This window comes from Macaca nemestrina, chromosome 5 (assembly GCF_043159975.1).
Source record: "Macaca nemestrina isolate mMacNem1 chromosome 5, mMacNem.hap1, whole genome shotgun sequence".
Lineage (NCBI taxonomy): Eukaryota > Metazoa > Chordata > Mammalia > Primates > Cercopithecidae > Macaca > Macaca nemestrina.
Window position 1 is genome coordinate 154,240,744 of NC_092129.1, and position 26,503 is coordinate 154,267,246.

The 26,503-nt window shown below is 44.9% G+C and overlaps 2 pseudogenes; one reads left to right on the top strand and one right to left on the bottom strand.

Annotated features, from left to right (window-relative positions):
• Positions 1-185: 185 nt before the first annotated feature.
• Positions 186-1,156, bottom strand: LOC139363242 (uncharacterized; annotated as a pseudogene).
• A 19,077-nt stretch (positions 1,157-20,233) lies between these two features.
• On the top strand, positions 20,234-23,283 carry LOC139363073 (uncharacterized; annotated as a pseudogene).
• The last annotated feature ends 3,220 nt before the right edge of the window (positions 23,284-26,503 follow it).

A 26,503-nucleotide genomic window follows, 5' to 3' on the forward strand; every position in this document is an offset into this window, starting at 1 on the left:
AGAGTCCGAAAACTCAGGCACTTTGCATCTCTCGTGGGACACTCCAGCAGCACCAGTATGTGACCGTCCTAAGAATGAACCAGATACCTGGAGGGAGGGGAGGGGGGAGGGAGCACAGAACTCAGACACCAGCCTGGACACGGGCACCTGGGATAATCTCCTAATCCTTGGAAAGTTCTAATCTCTCAGCGGGGGACCAGGGACTTCCGATTCTGACCTGAGTGAAGGCCAAAGGACTCAGAGGAGCTGGAGTCAGACCCCCACACACATTTAGTGTGAGGCAGAGAGCAAGGCCTGAGGGGAAAAGTCCTGGTGCCTAAGACTGCTGTGGGGTCAAAGGAAACTCCTGATCGGTATTCCAGGGATTGTCTTCCCCTCCACTCCCTCAGAGACTTCATCCCTTAATTGTCCCAGAGACCAGGACGAGCCCTCAGAATCACTCTCCGGTACAGGATCTGGAAACCCAGGAGGATTCCTCTCCCTCAGGACCAGAGGGAGGGCGCTGTTCTAGTGTTGCTCCCATTTTCCTCCTCTCCTTGTGCTAAGCCAGCCTCGGAGGTCTACAGGAGACCGGGGAGGTGCCCCATGGCCCCTGGTACCCGCATGATGCAGCATCTCCTTCCCATTCTCCAGGTATCTGTGGAGCCACTCCACTCACGTGCCCTCCAGGTAGGCTCTCCTTCGTTCAGTTGCTTTGGCCGCCTCACACTTGCGCTTGGAGATCTGAGCCACAGTGTCCACTACGGTTCAGGAGCACAAGTCCTCGTTCAGGGCGAGGTAATCCTTGCCATCTTAGGCGAACTGTTCACACCTGCAGAGGAGGCGCCTGTCGGGCCCCAGGTCGCAACCAATCATCCACTGGAGGGTGTGAGACCCTGGCCCCGCCCCCTCGGTCAGCCCCGCCCACCGAACCTCGCCCAGTCCCGGACCAACCCGCAGGGATTTTGGTAAAGGCGCGTGGGCTTCTCCCAGGTAGAGGGTCTGGGCGAGTCCCGCGGCCTCGGGGTGGATCTCAGACCTGGAGACTCAGGAGTAACCCGGTCGTCTGTAGGGCATGGAGGTGGGGAGTCGTGATCTGCGCCCCGGGCCGGGGTCACTCACAGGACTGGCTCTGGTTGTAGTAGCTGCGCAGGGTCCGTGAGTCACAGTGTGTCATTTCTCCACCTAAAACACTCCAGTGGCTCCACCTTGTTCTTGTGAAGCTTCTAGAATGTCAGGCATTTGAGCATATGAGGGCATACCTGGTTCATCGTAGGGACTAAATGAATTTTTCTTGACTGACTGAATGAAATATGAGTGTATTAAACTGCATCACAGAAAATTGTAAAATGTAAAACACTGAAAAAATTAAAATATATTTTATTTTATGTAACTAGTGTGCATATCAATTCATCAATTCATTCCACAAGTCTTTTGAGTCTCTGTATGAATTTTACAAGACTGTGTAGCAAATTGTCACAAACATTGGCTTTAAACACACCCATTTATTGTATTCATTGATTTGTTTTTAGAGACAGAGTCTCCCTCTGTCATCCATGGTGAAGTGCAGTCACATGATCATGGCTCACTGCAGGCTCAAACTCCTGGGCTCGAAGAATCCTCCTGCCTCAGTCTTCAGAGTAGCTCGGACTGCAGGCAAGTGCCACCATGCCAAGGTAATTCAAAAAAAACTGTAGAGACAAGTGTCTCACTGTATTATCCTGACTAGTCTCAAAGTCCTGGCTGCAAGTGATCCTCCTGTGTCAGCTCCTCAAATGTTAGGATTACAGGCATGCACTACCACGCCTGGCCAAACAACACCCGTTTATCTGTTTATAGTTCCTTAGTCAGAAATCTGAGCATGATGTGGACAGAATGTCTATTCCGGGCTTCCCAAAGCTGTGTTTTCATTTTGAATCCCCTTCAGGCTTATACAGAGGTGGCAGAATGCAGTTTCTGGCAGTTGTAAGACTGAGGTTGCTGTACTTCGCTGGCTGTCACTGTAGAGAACAGGGAGGGCTGTGCTCAATTCCTGGTGCCCACCAGCGTTCTTTCCCACACAGCCTCTTCATTTTCAAAGCCCACGGTGGAGGAAACCCCTCATGTTGAATCCCTCTCACATTGTGAATCTCTATGGTCAGGAAGAACCCGGTCCTTTAAAGGGCTCATGTGATTAGGACAGTCCAAGCAGGATAAACCCAGCCTAAAGTCAACTAATTGAAGTGCTTAATTATATCTGCTAAATCCCTTCACAGCAGCACCTACATTAGAGTTGGTTGAATAACTGGAGGAAGGTAAATGACCAGGAGCTGGTTGTTGGGGGCCATCATAGAATCAGCCTAGCAAAGACTGGATCTTCCTTTTGTGTTTTATTGGGACACAGTTGGAAATTGGAGTTGTAGTAAAGTGATCATTGTGAATGGTAATAAGACGTCCTCTTCAGCCATGAAAATTCTCCTTACCTTTTAAAACTAAGTTACATGTTTGTTATCTTATAGTTAATTTAGACCAGGTGTGGTGTCTCACGCCTGCAGTCCTAGCACTTTCGAAGGCAGAGGAAGGCAGCTTTGACTGCAGAAGTTCAAGATCAGCCTGGGCAATATGGTGAAACTCCCATCTCTACAAAAGAATAAAAAATAGAAAATTAGCCAGGCATGTTAATTCATGCCTGCTGTCCCAGCTACTCAGGAGGGTGAGATCAGAGGATCCCTTGAGCCCAGGAGGTTGACACTGCAGTGTATGATGATCATGCCACTGCACTCCAGACTGGGTGACAGAGTGAGACCCTGTCTCAAAAATAGTAATATGATGATGATAAATTTAGAGCAAATGCAAATTAACGTGTAATAATACATCCTCTTGTGAAAATGTATTAGTTATTTACTACTGCATAACAAATTATGTAAAACTTAGCAGCTCAAAACAACAAATATTCATCATCTCCCACAGTTTCTAATGGTCAGGAATCCAGGAGAGGTTTCCCTGAATGCTTCTGGCTCAGGGCCTCTCACAAGGTTGCAGTCCAGTTGTCAGCCTAGGACTGCATTGTCTGAGGGCTTCACTGGGGCTGGGGATTCACTTGAAACATGGCTCACTCACATGGCTGTTGGAAAAGGCCTAGTTCCTTGTTTTCTGGTCCCAGGCAGCCTCAGTTCTTAGCCACATGGACCTTCCTGCAGGGCTGCTTATGGCACAGCAGCTGGCTTCCCCCAGAGCTCATGATCCCAGAGACAGAGAGAGAGAGAAGGTGGAAGCCACAGTGAGTTTCACATTCTACACCCAGAGTCACAAACTGTTATGTCAGCATTACTCTATCAGTTTGAAGTTGTATTCGTCTGTTCTCACACTGCTATAAAGAAATACCTAAGACTGGGTAGTTTATAAAGGAAAGAGCTCAATTGACTCATAGTTCTGCAAGGCTGAGGAGGCTGCCCCAGGAAACTTACAATCATGGCAGAAGGGGAAGCAAACATGTCCTTCTTCACATGGTGACAGGAGAGAGAAATGCAGAGTGAAGTGGGGAAAATCCCCTTATATGGTACGTATACACCATGGAATATTATGCAGCCATAAACAGGAATGAGATCAAGTCCTTTGCCGGGACATGGATGAAGCTGGAAGCCATTGTCCTCAGCAAGCTAACACAGGAACGAGAAACCAAGCACCGCATGTTCTCACTTATACTTGTGAGCTGAGCAATGAGAACACATGGACACAGGGAGAGAAAAACACACACCGGGGCCTATTATGGGAGGGCAGTGCTGAGGGGAGCATTAGGAAAAACAGGTTCAACCACTGACTTCCACAGCTTGGGGGAACCATCCCCATGATTCAATCACCTCCCATCAGGTCCCTCCCCCAATATGTGGGGATTACAATTCACAAGACAATTCAAAATGAGATTTGTGTGGGAACACAGAGCCAGGCCCTATCAGAAGTGCATCACTAAGTCCAAGCCACACTCAAGAGAGGGAATTAAGCTGCACCTCTGAAAGAGAGTTGTACTAAAGGACTTGCTATACATTAAAAGCAAAATTAAAATTATTGTTTAGGGATTTTGTAAGACAAAGGCTTCTTTTATCTAATTATTTTTCTTTAATGCTTTAAGCTTGTCTTTTAATTTAATTTAATTTAACTTAATTTTAAGTTGCAGGGTACATGTGCAGGTTTGTTACATAGGTAAACATGTGCCATAGTGGTTTGCTGCACCTATCAACCCATCACCTAGGTGTTAACCCTGGCATGCATTAGCCATTTTTGCTAATGATCCCCCCATCACTGCACTCTCCCACCAGGCCCCAGTGTGTGTTGTTCCTCTCCCTGTGTCCATGTGTTCTCATTGCTCAGTTCCCAATTATAAGTGAGAACATGTAGTGTTTGGTTTTCTGTTCCTGTGTGAGTTTGCTGAGGATAATGGCTTCCAGCTTCATTCATATTCCTGCAAAGGACTTGATCTCAATCCTTTTTATGGTTGCATAATATTCCATAGTGTATATGTACTATATTTTCTCCATCCAGTCCATCATTGGTGGGCACTTGGATTGATTCTGTGTCTTTGCTATTGTGAATAGTACTGCAATGAACATACACATGCATATACCTTTATAATAGAATAATTTATATTCCTTTGGGTATATAACCTATAGTGGGATTGCTGGGTCAAATGGTATTTCTGGTTCTAAATCTTTGAGGAATTGCCACACTGTCTTCCACAATGGTTGAACCAATTTACATTTCCACCAACAGTGTAAAAGCCTTCCTGTTTCTCTGCAACCTCACCAGCATCTGTTGTTTCTTGACTTTTAATAATTGCCATTCTGACTGGCATGAGATGGTATCTCATTGTAGTGTTGATTTGCATTTTTCTTCTGATCAGTGATGTTTAGCTTTTTTTCTTATGTTTATTGGCCACATGTATGTCTTCTTTTGAGTAGTGTCTGTTTAGGTCCTTTGTCCACTTTTTAATGAAGTTGTTTTTCTCATGTAAATTTGCTTAAGTTCTTTGTGGATTCTGAATAGGAGACCTTTGTCAGATGGACAGATTGCAAAAATTTTCTCCCATTCTGTAGGATGTCTGTTCACTCTGATAATAGTTTCTTTTGCTCTGTAGAAGCTCTTTTGTTTAATTAGATCCCATTTGTCAATTTTTGGTTTTGTGGCAGTTGCTTTTGGTGTTTTCATCATAAAATCTTTGCCCATCCCTATGTCCTGAATGGTATTGCCTAGATTTTCTTCCAGGATTTTTATAGTTTTGGAATTTACATTTAAGTCTTTAATTCATCATAAGTTAATTTTGGGTAAGGTGTAAGGAAGGAGTCCAGCTTCAATTTTCTGCATATTGCTAGCCAGTTCTCCCAGCACCGTTTATTAAATAGGGAATCCTTTGCCCATTGATTATTTTTGTCAGGCTCGTTGAAGATCACAAGGTTTTAGATGTGTGGTCTTATTTCTGAGTTTTCTATTCATTGGTCTATGTGCCTGTTTTGTACCAGTACCATGCTGTTTTGGTTACTGTGCCTTGTAGTATACTTTTAAGTCAGGTAGCCTCATGCCTCCAGCTTTGTTATTTTTGCTTAGGATTCTCCTGGCTATATGAACTCTTTTTTGGATCCATATGAATTTTAAAATAGTTTTTTTGTAATTCTGTGATAAGCTTCACTTTTTAAATTAATGATTAAAAGTTTGAGACATCACAGAGCCTTACGTGTTGAGGAGAAAACAGTTTGAGGCAGATAAAGGAGATACAACAGTATCTCTGAGTTTTTCTTGCCAATATCTTGAATAACAGCAATGTTCTCTTCAATGAGTTAACACAGTTGAGAACATAGAGTAACTAGATCAAATAGTTCCAAGACTTTAGTGCCGTAAAAATAATGTCTTGAAAATAAGTCTTTGTTTTGTCTAAAATGTCTCAAATTTAGTGGAAGTATGTCCCAAGCGCCAATTTTCTTATTGAAATACATCTTCAAAAAACATTTGCCTACACTTAAAAAAAGAAGCACTGCTCTGTCTCTGGAGTAGCCGTCCTTTGTTTCTTTACTTCTCTAATTAACTTGCTTTCACTTAGAAAAATATTGCCTAATCAGATTGCTTTCCATTTACAAAGATGTGAATCTCATACTTCAGTCAACATATCTAGCTTAGCCTGATGCCAATAACTGGTTTGATGCAGTATCATGAAATTGTTAGCTCGAATTGAGAAACAAGGTTTTTCGATAACTGGCTATTCGATCAGCATTCTATAATACACTTAACATCTTTTGTTGTGGTGTTGAATGATATGTGATAGCAGTGATTTGGACACCACTATGATTCTAAATAGCACTGCTATCAGGTGCTTCTGAGGTGGTTTTGTTTGTTTCTTTCTTTCTTTCTTTTAGCAGTCCTATCGCGCTTTCTATTCATATTGCTATTCCATCACTGGTTATTCCTTTCTACTCTTTTCTTGTTTCATTTATTTTGATCAATGATGTGCATTTCCAATTCTGTAATAGTTTAACTCAGTTGTATGTGTGGTAAAATGTAACACCAAATCCTTTGCAAGATGGAATTACCTTGCATATCAGATTGAAGATTGTGTACTTCAAAAATCTAGAGAGATGCCAGTGAGCCAAGGATCAAATGGCCTATTTGTAGCCAAGGCCATTTTCATGGCACGCTGGTCCTCTCTGTCACATGGCTCCTTAAAATTCTCTGTCGTTTTCTTCCAATGTAAGTAGTTGTTGTTAAGGATGCTTGCCATGAACTTTGGTATTCTTTTCTCTTTCATTTTTATAAAAACCAGGTATATTGTAATTTGAAAAACTCTGTTTAAGGAATTAGGAATTTAAGTCAATTCTTTCAACTCAATGTTTTCAGAACACATCATCAACATCAAGTATTACAAATTTATTTTAAAAGTTCCCTTTTAAAAGGGAATGGATGTGTTGTATGGACTTTAGCCAGCACTGTTGTAAAACACAGAACCTGTAAACTACCCTGGGCTGCTGCCCATTCACATCCCCCAAAAGGAGACTCCATCCTGAGTCTTGTGATTATTTTTCCTTTATATTTATTTAAAGATTTGTGTAATAAGTATAGATATATCCCCAATCCAAATATTCGTTAGTTTTGCTGGTTTTTAAGCTTCCAGTACAGCAAATTCCTACTGCATTTATTTTCCCATGATGCACATTACGTATAGGAGTTATCTGTGGTGTGGGAGGCTGTCATTCACTCATTTTTACTGCTGAAGGTTTACATTTTATGATTATACCATGATTGCACTAGTTTTCTATTGATGTATATGTAGCTGATTCTAGTTTTTGCCATAAACATTAGTGTGCATGTCTCCTGGGCGCATAGGCAGGAAAGCCCGCAGACTGTATGATTAGGAGTTGGATTATATGTTGTATGGACTTTAACCGTACTAGATAATAATAATATTAGTTCCAAAGTGATTGTGCCAACTTAAACTTATTTATTTATTTATTTATTTTTGAGACAAAGTCTTGCTCTGTTACCCAGGCTGAAGTGCAGTTGTGCCATCTCGGCTGATAGCAACTTCTTCCTCCCAGTTCAAGCAATTCTCCTGCCTCAGCCTCCAGAGTAGTTGGGATTACAGGCATTCACCACCACGCCCAGCTAATTTTTGCATTTTTAGTAGAGACGGGGTGTTGGAGGCCGAAAGAATGAGGGTCGTGATCAACTCACTATACCACTGGAGGCTGTATGAGCAAACAACAAACTGTTCTCATGAAAGCAGGATGTTGGCCAACTGACAAACTGCATTTGCCACCAGAAAGAATCACTAGTAGCAAGAAGCCCCCGACCCCTTCTTTCAGAACAGATCTTTTTGTCTTTGTCTTTATTTCTGTGTTCGTCCCCTTCATTATATCCCGTAGTAACCGATTGCAACAATGGGGTTTCACTATGTTAGCCAGACTGGTCTTGAACTCCTGACTGCAGGTGGTCCACCCGCCTCGGCTTCCCAAAGTGCTGGGATTACAGGCGTGAACCACCACGCCTGGCCTAAACTTTTGAATTAAATGTGTAATACTTGATGTTGATGATGTGTTCTAAAAACACTGAGTTGAAGGAATTGAATTGAAAGCCACTGTCTTGGCTGCAGAATTATTGCAGGCATTTTTGTTTAGATTCTGTTAATAACTTCCTGTTGTTTACTTGTTTCTCATCTACCATGGCATTATACTTTTGACATATAGATCCAGAAAATGCTTACTTATAGCCCAAACACATAGGGTTACTTTATATGTTAGGAAAATTTCATAATAAAAAGGAAAAAATGGAGGAAGGGAGGGAAAGAAGGAGGAATGGAGGAAGGAGTGAAAGAAGAAAAGAAGGAAGGGGAAGGGGAAGGAAAGCAGAATGAAAAGGAGGAGGGCGAGAGGTTGAATGGAAATAGAGAAGAAAGAGAGGGAGGGAGGGACAGAAGGAAGGAGAAACGGAAGGAACAAAAAATAAAAGAAACTAAAATAAAGAAAAGAATAGACGTGAGAAACTAGAAACCCTATGTATGGCCAATATTATGAAAATGGGAGGAAATAAAACAGATGTAGTTAACCTCTATAGAATAATGGAAATGTAAGAGGGCTTCATTTGTTTATCCATTGCTGTGTAACAAACTACCCCCAAATTTAGTGATTAAAGCAACAAACATCGACGAATTCAAAACCATAATACAAGTACCAGCAAAATGGAGCCAATGCAAGTAGAAGAAGTTGAATAAACAAAAGGATTTTACAAGTTGGAGCAAGTAAGAGGTCACTGGTGTGCAGATGAAAATGATTTTGTAGTCCAAATCCTCCAAAAAGCAAGTGCCACCATGGGATTAAAGTTACAGCATTTTATTAGGGGACACACCTGTCAGACGATATTGCAAGGGAGGCAGATTACCCCAGGAAAGACAACAGACCAAGATGCAAGTATGACTCCCAGTGATGGACAGAAGGAGAGAGAGTTCACTGGACATGTCCTAGACCACAGGCAATCTAAGGAGAGTTGAGCAAGGCCATGGAAGGGTCCTGCAGCCCATGGGAAGCAGAAGGTCAGTACCAATGCTACTGAGGATGTCAGAGCACAGGAGCAGGGCCTTGGGGGATTACCCACGAGTGTGACTCAAACCTGCTGCCCTGACGGGTCTGTGCCCTTGGAAATCAAATCCTCTCAGGCTGAATTGCTGGATGATTCTGCTCACACTTACAATGAGGTAAGGGAAACCAGAAGGCCCCCAGGTGGATCTCTGGTTTCCACACATGCTTTTGCTCTCCTGTGTGAAAGTAGCCATGCCTCCTCCTGAAGATGAAGATCTATTACCTGGGCCTGGAGAGGAGGAGACTCCTCTTCTCACCAGGTGGTCTCTGGGCACACATTGTCCAAACTTCTGCGGTGACTAAAGTAATGTGTAGTTCAAGAGGCTCTCTTTTGTCTCCTTTTAAGGGTACCCTCCTTTGGAAACCAGGACCTCCTAACCTGCACAGCCCAGTGTTGGAGATAAAACATGCAAAATACCCTAGTGGGTGAATCAAAGAGATTGGACATGGAGCCAAACCTGCTTCCACCTTTTGATTTCTGGACCCACATGTTCTTCCACTGAGAACACAGCACCACAGAGACGTCTCTGATTCAAACAATGTACCATGTTCTGAAAGATGGCACCCACCCCTCAGAGTGCTTCCTCCAGGCTGGCACTGAGCTGTGCCTATAGAAGACCTGTCCAGCATTCCTTGTGGCTGGCAGCCCCTGGGTGGTGCAGTTGGTGATAGGATTAGTGGAACCCACAGCCATGGAAACACTGAAACTTTCCCTGCCAAGTGGGTCCTTCAGGGAGATAATGGGCTAGGAGCATCGCCTAGCATGTAGATCAGGAATGCCAACTTCCTACCTGCTGTTCATCCACCCCAGTCAACGTGAAATTGTCAATGAAATGAGCTGATTGAATATCCTATAGGATATCCAGTATGTCTACTGTAGTCTTAAGACTATATACTATAGAGGGCAGAGGAGTTACAATAGCCCTGAGGCAAATGATAAATAAATGTGTTGTGTACCCCACATGAATATGAATCACTCCGTATCCCCTTTCTAATTGGAGAGGAAAGGAATGCACTCACCAAATCCACAGCTGCACGCCGTGTGCCTAAGGATTTATTGATCTGCTCTACCAGTGATATCCAGACAACACAAAAACTGCAATTATAACTCCTACTTGGCCATACCTAGAGTAATTTCTTTCATTGTTTAGGCCTCACCAGGCTCCCTCAGGGACAGTTTGCTGGATTATGTAGATACAATAGACAGCCCCAACACCACCCTACATCCGTCAGCTCTCCAATGGTGATGCGACACCCACAGTACTTTCAGTGTCTCCCACAAGACACACGAGGTTGCCTGCTTGCCATGGTGCCTGCTTTCCACCCCTCTACACCCCCGTGTCTCTTTTATTGTGTCCTGAATAACAGTTTCAAGTTTGTCTATGGTTTCTGTGAGGAGCCGGGACATCCAGATAGAATGGGCCACATGAATCAACTGGTACGTGTTTCCCCTTTCAGGCAAAGTCTCACTCACGTCACACAATTACAGAGATCCCCATACAGGCTACTAGACTATGAGAAACAAACACACCCATCCAAACCCAAAGAATGGACTCAGAGACCCGGAGAAGAGCAAAAGTGAGACTGTGAGTGATGGTTTTGCAATATCGGGTGTCTGGAATGCAGACACACCAGGGACGTTTTGAACAATTTCAACAATGTATTCGCTAGTGCTCAAGTCCCTCCCCCATTTCCTCATTAGCTGAGTACCAAGGGCTTATGATTTTCCCAGATGTCACCTATTGGTAGTTTGATTAAGATTTCAAGTATGTTCCTTAGTGTCTTTTTACTGCATTTTGCTGCAGCCCATAATGCATTGCTATTGTCTCAGGACTCTTTAAACATTTGACTTATGGCCCTAATGGCTGCACTTAGTTGATAAGAAAGGGTACAATTATCTATGTTGCAAGCTAGCCTAAACTAAATTTTTGGTGAGGTGGGGAGGGGGTCATTGAGGGGGCCCCAACCAATAGGCTCCTGGCCAGTGTATGAAAGGGAAAGCCAGAAGGAGAGGGGGTGGTGGCTGAGTACATTTTGCTTCTTTATCTCTTTATGACCATGTGGGCTGCTTAAACCTATACTAAGGCACGTAGAATTGAAAATGAACCATCACATGTAGGTTATTTTTTATACCCTTAAGTCCTGTCCAAGCCAGGGCTGGGCCAAGGCCCTCAAACGTCCAGCTGTGGCCTCCTCCTGCTGCAGATGAGGAGTGGGCTGCAGGGAGGGCCATGGAGCCTGCTCTGTCCCCATCCCGGTCTCTGTCTCTCAGGCTGACCAGGGCACATCCAGGTGGGTGAGTTGGGAATTGCGTGCTGATTGCTGAGGGCCTGGATGATCACTATCTCAGAGGGAGCAGCTGTGATCTGGGGAGGGCTAGAAACTGGAGAGGAATCCAAGGAGAGGTGGTGCCTCTAGTCCCTTCCTCTCTGCATCCCCCTCCCGTGTTTCTCCAGCCATCAGGAGGACACCAAGAAAAAGACCCACGAGGCCCAGACTGAGGGCCCCTGTGTGTACAGTCCCTTTGAGGTCCCCTTGTACCAGGGAGGGTCCTGAGTGCACACGGCCATCCTCTGTCCACTTTGCAGATCCCCATATATCTCATCTGGGAGCTGTCTCAGGGGTGTCATGTCTTCTGGGTCCCTCGAGGCTGTGCTTTTTCCAGGTTCCCACCATATGGCCCCTGTGTCCCTGTGTTTCTTGCAGATAATATGGACAAGGTGATAAGCAGATGTCCCTGGGCTATTTGGGGAATGGGGACCAGCTCTCTGTCAGGGCAGCTGTGGTCCCTGTTTTCATCTTATGTCCAGGTGTTACATTTTCCAGCCCCCGAGGGTCATAGTCCCCAGGGGGCTGTTTTTTGGGCTTTGTTCTGCGCTCTGTGGCCTCACCTTGCCCTCTTTGAGCCAATTTTTTCTTCTTAACATAGTCATGGCCTGGTAAGTTTAAAATAAGAGACAGTCAGAATCATTTCCCCCACAGCCAGGTTGTTTGAGGGGAGAGGAAAAGAGCAGCAGAAAGTTTTCAGTTTCTGCAAAGACAGAGACAGTGCAGGGCACAGTGAGAGTCTGGGGTGTCCCGGAGACCTAAGTGTTTCTGCCATTTCCGCACTTCTGTGTGTCTGGTCAGTGAGGTGGTGGTGACTCATCCTTGAACCTAACGGCACTGTCAGTCGGCGCCTCAGGCCTGGGCAGATGGGACGGTTCATCCCCTGCCCTGCAGCAAGAGGGCCCTGTCCAGGAGGCGCCTACAGCATGGGCAGTGCAGGTCTGTGGTCGCTCCTGCTCTCACCTGTGGCATCTCCTGTAGAGGGATTGTCAGTTCTGGTTCCCTGTAGGCAGGAATGGTTTCACTGGGACAATGGCCAGAAAAAGGGCATGAAAATCACGTTAATTTCTCAAAATTCCTGCTTTAAATGTTGATGTCCATCAACATAATTTCAGTTGGAGAATCTTAATAGGATGTCCTCCAATACTGATGTTGTAAGGGACGTTGAATGGAACAGGAACACAAGTTTAGAGCTTCCTTTCTCAGAGGATCCATGTGGGAGATGGTGCCTGTGGCAGTGACAGTCCCCAGGTGCAGAGGGTGCAGAGAGGCAGCCTCAGGCTGAGGGGTCTGAAGAAACCCCCTACTCCACAAGGAGAAGGAGAAGATCCCCTGTGAGCAGCAATGGCAATGGCCTGGGTGGAAGCCGTGTTAGGAACGGGACAGGAAGGTCCTGCAACCCCTCTAAGCAGCAGCCCTGGGGTTGAGCTGCATTTCCAGGGGTGAGTGGACAGTCAGGAGCAAGCACAGCCCATATACAGGTTATGGGGAGGGGAGGCTGGGCCTCCTTGAGCAAGGGAATCACCAGCATCAGGTCAGGTGCAGACTCCATGGCAGCCACATATTTCCATGCTGGGCCTGTGAGCCTCAGGGCTTCCTGATGGGATCTCCAGTTAGGAGCTGTGTGCTCAGAGCTGGGAGGGGAGGAACGCTGAGCTGCAGGTGGAGGGCAGAACCCACAGTGTGCAGGGTCTGCCCTGGTGTGCAGGTGCCTCCGCAGATGAGGAGGTCCTGGGGTCTGAGGGGTAGAAGGACTGTGTGTGTGACCCAGCCCAGGACTGGAGGACATGGAGACACGGCCAGGGCCTCTCTTGGGGAGGCCTCCCACTGTGTCAGGGCTGGTCAGGCGTGAGAGGAGGAGGAAAGGGCACTGAGTTTCCTCCTGGGTCTTGTTCCTGAGTCCTGGGGTCCTTTCACTCATTGCCGGGGTGGGTGCTGGGCACAGGGCAGGTGCTGATGCTGATGGAGTCACGGGAGGGGACTGGCAGGGGCTGGGAAAAGTGTCATGGGAGGGAGAAAAAAGTGGGGACGTCATCTTCCCTCAGAGAAAGGGTGAATCTGATTTTGGAGTGACTGAGGAGGGAGAAGTCCTCAGGGAATAAAAGCAGCGCCCTGCACCCAGTGGAACATTTACTGTTTCTTTCTTTTGTCCAGAGCTGATGAGCCTACAAGGCCCAGATCAACACCTGGCTGGGACAGGAGACCACCAGGGCAGTGCACAGCTGAGATCTGTCTCTGGTGTCAGCTCCTGAGTCTGCTGGCTCCACTGAGGGCAGCTAGACTCTGCAGCCAGGCGGTCTGGATTCAGCTCCTTGCCTATGTCTCACCAGCACGTTCTCTCTTGGTGCCTCAGTTTCCTCATCCATGACATGGGGAAACTATGAGCATTTATTTCTTGTGGTTGGATGAATGAAAAGGGTTAATATATATGAGGTGCTTGCAGCTGTGCCATATTATTTTTGTTCTTTTATTATATTTGATATATTACATATGCAGTAATTGTATTATTATAGGTGACCTTTATGAGTGAGTGTCCTGCTTATGGCTCCTTGTGGGGAGCCCAGGATCAGCTTTCCTGGCACCTTGAGGTCCTGTCATCTCTGTCACACTCTCCTGCATTACCCCATTCTATTCTGTCTTCATATTTTATACTATAGATATTTAGCTCTTAAATAGACATTTCTGGTCTGCGTTTTATTTCAAGTGTCTGGGAAGGGACAGAGTGTGAGGTTCAGGAGAGAAGGAGAGGTCTGTCTTGATGCCTTGACACAGCACAAAGAAATCTCCCCTCCTCCCCCACATCTCCACACCAGTTCTCATTGAGGGACAGATTCACAGCAACACCAAAAGGGCTGGGAAGGGATGGGGGGAACATCTGGGGCCAATGTTCAGGGGCTGACCCTGTGGGGGACACTGGCCCTGCAGAGTTGGAGCTCACATGTGATGACGTAGAGCTGAAGGGTGATATCAGGGAGGTGACAGAGAGTGCTTTGTGGTTTCCTGATTACAAATATTAGAGGTCAGTCAGCTTCTGGGGTGAAGTGACTGTTGGGGAGGTTGAACTGAATTAATGAAGAATAAATGAGCTGGGAATGAGGATGAGTAAAGCAAGCATCAGTATCTCCTGCCATCAGTTCAGACTGACTGGGGAGGTGGGAGAGTTCCTGATTCTGTTGCGTGGTTCCTCCTAACTTCCTGGTCCTGGGGGCACAGGGGGGAGGTGTTGTTCTTGGTCAGGGCAGCCTCAGCTCCATCCAGGTAAACCAGTGGAGGCAGAGAAAGTTAGGGGAGCACCTGTGAAACAGACCAAGGCAGGGATGGGAGCCCCCTGTGCAGCAGGAGTGGATGCAGGGCCTGCCTGGAAGCAAGAGAAGGATGAGGGAACCTAGTTGGGTCCTGTTTCCTGCCTGCCTGTGTTCACAGGGTAACCAGTAAGGGAGCTGGGGTAGGGAATTCGTTCATAAGCTATCTATCCAGAGATGTGTTTATAGATATATTGTTTCATGTTTGTATTCAGGTTTGTTGTCACAGACACATTTATCCATGTATGTTTTATGTTTAAGTTACTTTGGAATGGTTCAGTCACAAAATCTTAATCTCTTAACTTGTGCTGCTCTCTACACAGACACACACACACATTCACACACACACATTCACACACATGCTATACAAACATGTCTACATGTATCTATAAAGAGACTTGTTATGTTATTTTTAATTTTTTTAATTCATATATATTCATGGGGCACAAGCGCAATTTTGCTATATTGCTATATAGGTTGTGGTAAAGTCAGGGACTTCAGAGCATCCAGCACTGGAGACAAGCACATTGTACTCACCAAGAAATCCCTCTATTATACACCCAATGCCAACCACCCTTACCCTTCTGGGTCTCTGTGATCCATCATTTCACACTCTGCTTTTATGTATATGAAGAGATATTAACCAAATATGGCAGAGTGGTAACTTGAATTTTACTGCACCATTCTTTCAGCTTATTTGCACATTTGAAAATTTATACAATATAAGTTGGAAGAATGAGGGAAAAGAGAGAGGGGGGAGAGAGAGAGAGAGAGAGCGAGCTGAATCTGAATAGGCTAGGGGTTGTGTCCCACTAGGAACCATAATCGATCTTTGCCATTTTGAAAGTGTGTCCCCTGAGCTGCCTTCAGAGAGTTCAGGAGGGAAACCTGTTTTCACAGAAATACCAAGATGCCATCTGCCTGTTTCATTATGTTGACTTTTCCATTAATGCTGCAAATGCCAAGGTCAGTAACACACCCAGCACCTTAGCAGAACCAAGGCAGTGGCTCCAAACTGCACTGCCATTTAAGAATGTCTTTGATGGTGCAGTAAAAAATTTATGTTCATTAAAGTTTGATCCTTGAGTACACATCTTTAATATTTCCTGTGAGAAAATGGGAAATATGCATAAAACACTTATTGCACAGAGAAGCTGGATGGTAGCCTTGAGAAAGGGCACTTGTGTGACTCAGTTATGAGTTCAAACAGCAGATCTCACTCACCCACTGAAAGGCAGCTGCATTAACTCCTGTTTGGGGGTATTATGAATAAAGCTGCAAGAGTATTTGTGCAGAGGATTTTCGAGAACATAAAGATTTCCCGTGTTTGAAATAAGTGCATAGGAGGGCAATTGTTAGTCATAAGGTAAATTGCACGTTCAGTTTGAAGAAAACTGCAATACTCATTTCCAGAGTGACTGTCCCATTTTAAAAAAAACATTCCTACCAGCAATATAAGAGTGACCCAGTTTCTCTGCATCCTTGCCAGCATCTTTTGCTACCTTTATTTTGTATTACAGCCATTCTCATCACTGTGGTTTTAATTTGTATTTTCCTACTGGATAATCATGTTGACTGCCTTTTCATCTGCTTATTAGCCTGGTGTTTATCCTCTTCAGTGAAATATCTGTTCATGTCTTGCTTATTGCCTATTGTGTATTTGGATTTCATTTTTACTGTTGGGTTTTTTAATTTCTCCATATATTCTGAATACAGTCTTTACAGAATATGTTGTCTGTAAATATCTTCTCTCGTTCTGTAGCTTGTCTTTTTAGCTCTTCACAGGTCTCTCACAGAGCAACAGTTTTTAGTGTTGATAAGATCCAATTTGTTAACTTTTTTTTTGATGGAACATACTCTTGGTGTTATGTCTAAGAACTCTGTCCAGTCTTAGTTTGGATGACTTTTTCTTAAAAGGTTTGTAATTTTAAGTTTTAAACTTATTATTTATTTTAGAAAAAAAAAAAATTCTTGCCTAGGCTGGCCTTGAACTCCTGGGCTCAAGGGATTCTCCCACCTCAGCCTCCCGAGTAGCTGAGAGTACAGGCCTGTGATACCACACCTGGCTCAATGTTTGCCATTTTAACTCTGTGTTTTACATTAAAGCTTGTGACTCATTTTGAGTTATTTTTTGTATAAAGCATGAAGTTTGGGCTCAGGTTATTTTTTCCCACTGTGGTTGTCTAGTTGTTCCAGCACCATTCGTTGGGAAAGCGCTCCTTCCTTCATTGAATTGCTTTTGTGCTTTTGTAAAAGTCAGTTGTGCATATTTGTATGATTTGCTCATTTTTGGTTGAGTTGCTCGTCTTTGTACATTGAGTTTAAGAACTTGTCTTATATTCTGGATACATGTTCTTCATCACAAATGTAATTTGTGATCAACTGTGAAAATTTTTCCCTCGATCTATGGCTTGTCTTCTCATTTTCTCAATAATGTCTTTTGAAGCACTTAAGTTTTAAATTTTAACTAAGCCCAATTTCTCTCTCTCTCTTTTTTCATTTGTAGATCATGTTTTTGGTAATTTATCTAAGAATCTTTTGCCTGACTACCCAATGTCACAAAAATTTTCTCCTATATTTTCTTTTAGAAATTTGATAGTTTTAACTCATAAATTTTAGCTGTTTAGGTCTCTAATTTGTTTGAGCTTATATATTTTTTCTTTTTTTATTATGCTTTAAGTTCTAGGGTACATGTGCACAACGTGCAGGTTTGTTACCTATGTATACATGTGCCATGTTGGTGTGCTGCACCCACTAACTCGTCATTTACATTAGGTATTTCTCCTAATGCTATCCCTCTCCCATCCCTCCATCCCACAACAGGCCCCAGTGTGTGCTGTTCCCCATCTTGTGTCCAAGTGTTCTCATTGTTTACTTCCCACCTATGAGTGAGAACATGCAGTGTTTGGTTTTCTGTCATTGCAATAGTTTGCTCAGAATGATGGTTTCAGGCTTCATCCACGTTGCTACAAAGGACATGAACTCATCTTTTTTATGGCTGCATAGTATTCCATGGTGTATATGTGCCACCTTTTCTTAATCCAGTCTGTCACTGATGGACATTTGGGTTGATTCCAAGTCTTTGCTATTGTGAATAGTACCGCAATAAACATATATGTGCATGTGTCTTTAGAGCAGCATGATTTATAATCCTTTGGGTATATACCCAGTAATGGGATGGCTGGGTCAAATGGTACTGCTAGTTCTAGATCCTTGAGGAATCACCACACTATCTTCCACAATGATTGAACTAGTTTACAGTCCCACCAACAGCATAAAAGTGTTCTGTTTCTCCACATCCTTTCCAGCACTTGTTGTTTCCTGATTTTTTAATGATTGCCATTCTAATTGGTGTGAGATGGTATGTCATTGTGGTTTTGATTTGCATTTCTCTGATGGCTAGTGATGGTGAGAATTTTTTCATGTGTCTGTTGGCTGTATAAATGTCTTCTTTTGAGAAGTGTCTGTTCATATCCTTTGCCCAGCCCCTTTTTGATGGGGTTGTTTGTTTTTTTCTTGTAAATTTGTTTGAGTTCTTTGTAGGTTCTGGATATTAGCCCTTTGTCAGATGAGTAGATGGCAAAAATTTTCTCCCATTCTGTAGGTTGCCTGTTCACTCTGATGGTAGTTTCTTTTGCTGTGCAGAAGCACTTTAGTTTAATTAGATTCCAGTTGTCAATTTTGGCTTTTGTTGCCATTGCTTTTGGTGTTTTAGACAAGCTTATATTTTATGTGGTGGTAAGTGTCACTTCGTATTACCTATGCAACTTTATTGACGATCAATTGACAAAAAATGTAAGAATGTCTTTCTAGATTCTCACTTCTGTTCATTGATCTCTGTGTCTCTCACTTTCACACTGTCTGGATTATTGTAGTTTTATAAGACATCCCATCTTTACATGTCTCCTGGACACATAGCCAAGAATGTCCCCAGAGTGTATGATCAGGAGGCAGACGGTGGGATTATACGGTGTATGGACATTAATCAGACTAGATAAGGCTAATTTGATTTCTCAAGTGCTTGTACCAAGAATGGGAAAGAGCTCATGTTGCTCGTGTTTCTGAAAACATTCACTTGAAGTAGGAGATTAAATATTAAAAGCCACTGTCTTGGCTGCAGAATCACCCTAGACATTTTCTTCATATTCAATTAATAACTTCCTTTTCTTTACTTTTATATTATAAATTATGGCATTATACTTTTGGCATTAGGTTCAAGTGATGCTTCCTTTTAGCCTGAACACTTAGGTTTTATGAAAAAAATAGAGGGAGGGAGAAAACTCTGAGGGAGGAAAGGAGGAAAGAAGGAAGGAAGGACAGAGAAAGACAAAATAAAAATGTTCAAAAAAGAATAGGAGGAAAGGGTTGGAAACGGCAAATATGGCTAATGTTATTAAAATGCAAAGTATTAAAAGATGTGTAGATAATATCCATGGAATAATGGAAACTTAAGAAAGCCTTGGCCAGGCGCAATGGCTCACGCCTGTAATCCCAGCACTTTGGGAGGCCGAGACGGGCGGATCACGAGGTCAGGAGATCAAGACAATCCTGGCTAACATGGTGAAACCGTGTCTCTACTAAAAATACAAAAAATTAGCCGGGCGTGGTGGCAGGTGCCTGTAGTCCCAGCTACTCAGGAGGCAGGAGAATGGCGTGAACCCGGGAGGCAGAGCTTGCAGTGAGCTGAGATTGAGCCACTGAACTCCAGCCTGAGTGACAGAGTGAGACTCCATCTCAAGAAAAAAAAAAAAAAAAAAAGGAAGCCTTAATGGTTATCAAGTGATGTGTCACAAACTACCTCAAAATTTAATAGCTTAATAGAACAAATATCCATTAACTCAAAGAGATACTACAAACACAAGTAAAATAGATTATATGGGGATGGCAGAAGTTGGACAAAGAGAAGGATTTTACAAGTTGAAGTAAGTAAGAGTTATTGATGTGCAGATGGAAATAATTTTTAGTCTAAGTCCTTCAAGGAGCAGATGCCAAGATGAGCTTCAAGTCTGCGGCATTTTATGAGAGGACACACCTGTAAGGGAATATGCGAAGCGAGCCAGAAATCCCAGGAAAAGGCAGCAGACCACAATGCAAGTGTGACCCCCAGTGCTGGATAGAAGGAGAGAAGGTTTGTTCGACACATTCTAGAGCACAGGCAATCTAAGGAGGGTTGAGCAAGGCCATGGAGGAGTCCTCCAGCCACAGTTGGCCATCAGAGGAGTCCCGTGTCTCCCAGTAATGGCCTGCCTTAGTGCGCCTGCTGTGACCGGTCACTGGCTGGGAACAGCCCATGGGAAGCAGGGCTTCTGCACTAACCCTTCTGAGGATGTCAGAGCGCAGGAGCGGAGCCTTGGGACATTATCTAGGTGTATCACTCAGTCCTTCCTTCCTGAGGGTTCTGCGCTCTTGAATATCAAACCCTCTCAGGCTGCGTTGCTGGATGATTCTGTTCACATTTACAACAGGACAAGGGGAACCATAAGGCCTCCAAGTGGATCTCTTATTTCCACACACACTTCTGCCTTCCTTGTGTGATAGCAGCCCTGCCTCCTCCTCTTCTCACCTGCTTGTGTCTGGACACATACTATTCAAACATCCCTGGGGGCAACCATAACGTGTAGTTCCATGGACTCTCATTTGTCTCCTTGCCAGGGTGCCCCCTTTGGGAAACCAGGACCTCCTCCCCTGCAGAGCCCCGATATTGGAGAGGAGAAGTGCAAAATCACCCTGAGGGTGAATAGAAGGGATGAGACATGGAGCCACACCTGTTTCAACTTCTTGGTTTTTGGACCCACGTGTTCTTCCTTCTGTAAACACAGCACCATAGGGACGTCTTTGATTTAATACGCGCACAACATCCTGAAAGATGGCTCCCATTCCTCAGAGGGCTTCATCCAAGCTGGTACTAAGTTGTGTCTGTGGAGACCTGTCCATGACTCTGTGTGGCTGGCAGCCCCTGGGAGGTGCAGGTGGTGATATGACCAGGAGATGCCTTGGTCATGGCCCACGCTTCATCCCCTTCCCTCTGAGGTGTGTCCCGCGGGCAGATAATGTACTGAAATTCTGAGCCAGTGGATCAGGAATGCCTATAGTGATACTGGCTGAGGGTCTGAGAGTAGAGAGGAAAAACACACCACATCGAATAGGTACCTACCCCTGTGAGGATGAACCTCCGCCTCGCCGGCAGCTTCCCACTTGAGCTGGGTGATCTGAGCCGCCGTGTCTGTGGCGGTCAAGGAGCACAGGTCCTGGTTCAGAGCGATGTAATCCCTGCCTTCTTAGGCGAGCTGGTGATACTCCCGGAGAAGGCGCCCCTCGGACCCCTTGTCGCAGCCAGGCATCCTCTAGATGGTGTGAGACCCTGGCCCTGCGCCCGCGGTCAGCCCGGCCCACCGAGCCCCACGCCCAACCCCGACCAACCTGCGGGATTTTGGCCTAAACTGAAAATGAAACCGGGTAACGGCTCCTAGGCTGCTCCCCGGTCAAGGGTCTCCGGATCCCGCGGCCTCGGGGTAGATCTCGGACCCGAAGACTCGGGGCGACCCGGACTGTCCGTGGAGGATGTGCAGGGGTAGTGACCTGCGCCCCGGGCCGGTGTCACTCACAGGCCTCGCTCTGGTTCTAGTAGCCGCTCAGGGTCCGCAGGTTCATTCGGTAAAACTGTGCGTTGCTCTTGGCGGTCCCTGTCTTCTCCTCCCAATATTGCTGCCCCTCCTGCTCCATCCACGGCGCCCACGGCTCCACCTAGGACTCGCGGCGTCGCTGTCCAACCGCACGAACTGCGTGTCGTCCACTTAGCCCATGGAGATGAAGCGGGGGCTCCCCGCGGCCGGGCCGGGACGTGGCGGTGTGGAAATACCTCAAGGAATGGAAGCCTGGGGGCGAGGAGGGGCCTGAGACTCCCCCGACCCTCCTCCCGGCACTGCAACCGGGTTCCTGCGCCCCCGCCGGGCGGACCCCTAGCTACTCCCCACAGAAGCTGTTTCCCTCCGGACCCCGCACTCACCCGCGCAGGTCTGGGTCAGGACCAGGGCTCCCCAGAGCAGCAGAAGGAGGGTCCGGGGCGCCATGCCCCCATCCTTGGCGACAGGGAAGAATCGGAGTCCTGGTGAGTGCGTGGGAACTCTAGAACCGGGACCGTGGCTACATTGATTGACTTCTCTAGGAACCCGACACTCAATGGGAGTGAGAACTGGGGCCGCCCGGTGAGTATCCAGGAAGAAGGACCAGACGCAGGTTGAGACAGGAAGAAGAGAAACCCTTCGGAGATGTGGAATCCCCAACGCTGGGCCTCCCCAATCCACACACCGCTTTCTGAGCCTGAGATTCTGAGAGCCATGCCTGGGGCTCTGGGACTTCGCCCTGACCCCTCTACTCCTGTACCAAGCGCTCTGTCTCAATGTCTCCCTGAGTCTTGGCCCAGGAACTGTCTGAGAAACCAGGGAGAAACACACGGCATGGGCCCCGTCCCTCTCTCTTCACTTTTCATCACCGACTCCCCGTCCCAGAACTGGACTCCCTGCCTCCTACTCCTTACCTGTCCCAGTGGACTCTTCTAGAAGAAAACTCACCCCAGAGAGCTTGGTGCCAGAGAGTGAGCTTGCCCTGGGAATGGAGGTGTAGAGACAGGGCTTTTTTTTCTTTACTTTTTTCTTTTTCTTTAAATCTGGAAAAGTTGCGCCTGAGTGCATGAGATAGAACAGAGACCAGTTTGCTTTTTGTTTATTAACTACAGTGGGTAGCAGAATCTTGGTAATCCCTGAATGATCAGTATCTAATCGGTAGAAAATGTGACTTTGGTCCCTTGACATATAAATGTGTCTAAAAGCAGTACAACAGGACTCACAAAGCTCCTAAGTTTCACTTTCCCAGACAATATATCTGTGACTCCCGCTTGTAGTATTTTATATTTACCTTCATTCCGTAGCCCTGCGTTTCTTTGTGAGTCCAGGACATCTCCTAATACAAAATAGCCACTGTGTTATTTTATGTTGCAACCAGGAGCCAGTACAGACTTTATTCACCTCACAGTGCCAAGCACTCAATGCAGTCACAGTGCCCCTCACCAGTGCTCATGCACTGCCTGCTTTTAGGAAGTATCCACATCTAAGTGTTGTGTATATTTTATAGGAACACTTAGTATTTTTAAAATCTGATTAACGTAAAAACAATTAGTTTTCGGGCAGACCCACATAAGGTATTAAAGGTCAACTGCAAAGAACACCCAGCGAGGCTCTGTAGATGGATGTATTAAAAATCTATTAAACAAGTGTTTAAACCTAAGAATTCTGCTGCTTTCGAATTCTTTCCCTCTGCTCCATTTCCTCACCTCCTGCTTCTCCAGCCCTTCCCTCCATCCCTCTCATCCCTCAGGCGCTCCTCTCCCCTTAGTCCCCACCACCCTGTCACTCCCGAATTGTGGCTCTGGCACTGTCCCATGACCTGCTACGTGACTGTTCTCTCCACAGTGGTCCTGCTCCTGTGAGTCACAGTGTGTCATTTCTCCACCTAAAACATTCCAGTGGCTCCACCTTGGTCTTGTGAAGCTTCTGGAATGTCAGGCACGTGAGCATATGAGGGTACACCTGGTTCATTGTAGGGATTAATTTTTGTTGACTGAATGAATGAAATATGAGTGTATTAAATTGCATCACAGAAAATTATAAAATGTAAAATACTGAAAAAGTTCAGAAAGATTTTATTTTATGTAACTAGTGTGCATATTAGTTCATCAATTCATTCATGCACTACCACGACCGGCAAAACAACACCCATTTATCTGCTTATAGTTCCTTGCTCAGAAATCTGGGCAAAATGTGGAGAGAATCTCTGTTCTGGGCTTCCAAAAGCTGTGTTTTCATTTTGAATCCTCCTTCAGGCTTATACAGAGGTGGCAGAATGAAGTTTCTGGCAGTTGTAAGACTGAGGTTCCTGTTCCTTACTGGCTGTCAATATAGAGAACAGGGAGGGCTGTGCTCCATTCCTGGTGCCCAACAGCATTCTTTCCTACACAGCCTCTTCATTTTCAAAGCCCACGGTGGAGGAAACCCCTCATGCTGAATTCCTCTCACACTGTATTTCTCTACGCTCAGGAAGAACCCAGTCCTTTCAAGGACTCACCTGATTAGGACAGTCCAAGCAGGATAAACCCAGTCTAAAGTCAACTAATTGAGGTCCTTAATTATATCTGCTAAATCCCTTAACAGTAGCACCTACATTAGAGTTGGTTGAATAACTCGGGGAAGGTGAATGACCAGGAGCTGGTTGTTGAGGCCATCATACAATCAGCCCAGCAAGGATTGGATCTTCCTTTTGTTTTTAATTGGGACACAGTTGGAAATTGAAGTTCAAGTAAAGTGATCATTGTGAATGGTAATAAAATGCATCCTCTTCACCCATGGACATTCTTCTTACCTTTTAAAACTAAGTTACATGTTTAATGTCTTATAATTAATTTAGGCCAGGTGTGGTAGCTTACGCCTGTGATTCTAGCATCGTGGAAGGCAGACGAAGGCAAATTTGTTGACTCCAGAAGGTGAAGATCAGCCTGGGCAACATGGAGAAACCCCCATCTCTACAAAAATATTTAGAAAATTAGCCAGGCGTGGTGGTTCATGCCTGTAGTCCAGTTACTCAGGACGCTGAGATCAGAGGGTCCCTTGAGCCCATGAGGTCGACACAGCAGTGCATGGTGATCATGCCACTGCACTCCAGCCTGGGTGACAGAGTGAGACCCTATATAAATAACAATAATATTAATAATAATGATAAATTTAGAGCAAATGCAAACTAACATGTAATAATAGATTCTCTTTTGTGAAAATGTGTTAGTTATTTACTATTGCATAACAAATTATGTAAAACTTAGCAGCTCAAAACAGCAAATATTCATCATCTCCAGCAGTTTCCGATGGTCAGGGATCCAGGAGAGGTTTCCCTGAGTGCTTCTGGCTCAGGGCCTCTCACAAGGTTGCAGTCCAGTTGTCAGCCTAGGCCTGCATCATCTGAAGGCTTCACTGGGGCGGAGGATTCACATGAAACATGAATCAGTCACATGGCTGTGGAAAAGGCCTAGTTCCTTGCTGTCTGTTCCCAGAAGGCCTCAGTTCTCAGCCACATGGACCTTGCCTCAGGCCTCAGGGCTGCTTATTGCACAGCAGGTGGCTTCCCCCAGAGCTCATGATCCCAGAGACCTTGAGAGAGAAGGGGGAGCCTGCAGTGAGTTTTATGTTCTACACCCAGAGTCACAAACTATTATGTCAGCATTACTCCATCAGTTTGAAGTTGTATTTGTTCGTTCTCACACTGCTATAAAGAAATACCTGAGACTGGGTAATTTATAAAGGAAAGAGGTTTAATTGACTCACAGTTCTGTATGGCTGAGGAGGCTGCCCCCTGAAACTTACAACCATGGCAGAAGTGGAAGCAAACACGTCCTTCTTCACATGGTAGCAGGAGAGAGGAATGCAGATCGAAATGGGGAAAAGCCCTTCATGAAACCATCAGATCTCATGAGAATTCTCTCAGTATCATAAGAACAGCATGGAGGTACCATACCCATGATCCAATCATCTCCCATGAGGCCCCTCCCCCAATACACAGGGATTACAATTAGCATGACAATTCAAGATGAGAATTGGGTGGGAACACAGAGCCAGACCATATCAGAAGTGCCTCATTAAGTCCAAGCCACACTCAAGAGAGGAAATTAAGCAGCACCTCTGGAAGGGAACAGTATTAAAGGATTTGAATATATGTTTACAGCAAAATTAAAACACTTGTTTCAGGATTTTGAAAATCAAAGTTTTTTTTTATCTAATTATTTTCATTAACGCCTTTAGCTTATCTTTTAATTTAATTTAATTTAATTTAAGTTCCAGGGTACATGTGCAGGATGTGCAGGCTTGTTACATAGCTAAATGTGTGCTATGGTGGTTTGCTGCACCTATCAACCCATTACGTATGTATTAATCCTGGCATGCATTAGCTATTTTTCCTAATGCTCCTCCTACCACTGCCCTCCCCCAGCAGGCCCCAGTGTGTGATGTTCCTCTCCCTGTGTCCATGTGTTCTCATTGCTCAGCTCCCAGTTATAAGTGAGAACATGTGGTGTTTGGCTTTCTGTTCCTGTGTTAGTTGGCTGAGGATAATGGTTTTGGTTACATCCATACCCCTGCAAAGGACTTGATCTAATTCCTTTTCATGACTGCATAATATTCCATGGTATATATATACCATATTGTCTTTGTGCAGTCCATCATTGATGGGCATTTGGGTTGATTTCATGTCTTTGCTATTGTGAATAGTGTTGCAATGAACATACACATGCATGTATCTTTATAATAGAATGGTTTATTCTCCTTTGGTTATATACCCTGTAATGGGATTGCTGGGTGAAATGGTGTTTCTGGTTCTAAATCTTTGAGGAATCACCAAATTGTCTTCCACAATGGTTGAACCAATTTGCATTTCCACCAACAGTGTAAAAGCCTTCCTATTCCTCCACAACCTCGCCACATCTGGTGTTTATTTACTTTTAAATAATTGCCATTCTGACTGGCATTAGATAGTATCTCATTTGTGGTTTTGATTTGCATTTCTGTAATCAGTGATGTCGAGTTTTTTTCATATTTTTTTGGCCACATGTATGTCTTATTTTGTGAAATATCTCTTCATCTCCTTTGTCCACTTTTGAATGAAGTTTTTTCATGCAAATTTGCTTAAGTTCTTTGTAGATTCTGAATATTAGAACTTTGTAAGATAGATAGATTGCAAAAATTTTCTCCCATTCTGTAGGGTGTC